We start from the raw sequence: 607 nt of genomic DNA, 5'->3' as shown, positions 1-607 counted from the left end.
CAGTAAACCCGCCTCCTTCACCCCCCAAAAAACAACTCCCATCTCTCTGCCATACCTCTATATCCTCGCACCGCCCCTCCACTAAAGTCAGCGCACACACTCTCTGCTCTGCCAGACGCACCGAGAGAAGGCGGTGTGTGAGGAAGGATCCGTGCGTATTTACGCTCAGTGTGTGTATGTGTGTCCATGTATCGGGGTAGAGAGAGTTGGATAAGGACCCCGCTTGTCTTGTAGAGCGGGACCCGGGTCTCAAGGGGTCATAAGCCCGTCAGATATAGGAGGAAGAGCCGGCCTAAGAGAGATCATACATTTGGCTTTTTTATTTGACTACTGGCTCTCCACGCGCCGCTTTCCCGGCTGGCGTTAAGCGCAGTGGAGGAGAAGGAAAAAAGCAAACACATTGAACGAGAAAAAATAAGAAGAAGGGTCTGATTCAGCCCCCAATCGGCTCCAGAGTTTTGACCGTATTTTTAGCATCTTTTCTTGCAGAGTGCAGAGTGGCACAGGCAGGGAGAGAACCAGAGGGGTGCACCGGAGAGGACCGTGAAGCTGCATTGCGCGCTTCCCCCCGGTGGATGAGCCACTGGATGCGGGGACGAACCATGGA

Source organism: Ammodytes marinus (assembly GCF_949987685.1).
Source record: "Ammodytes marinus genome assembly, chromosome: 4".
NCBI lineage: Eukaryota > Metazoa > Chordata > Actinopteri > Uranoscopiformes > Ammodytidae > Ammodytes > Ammodytes marinus.
Note: the sequence above shows the minus strand (reverse complement) of the source record.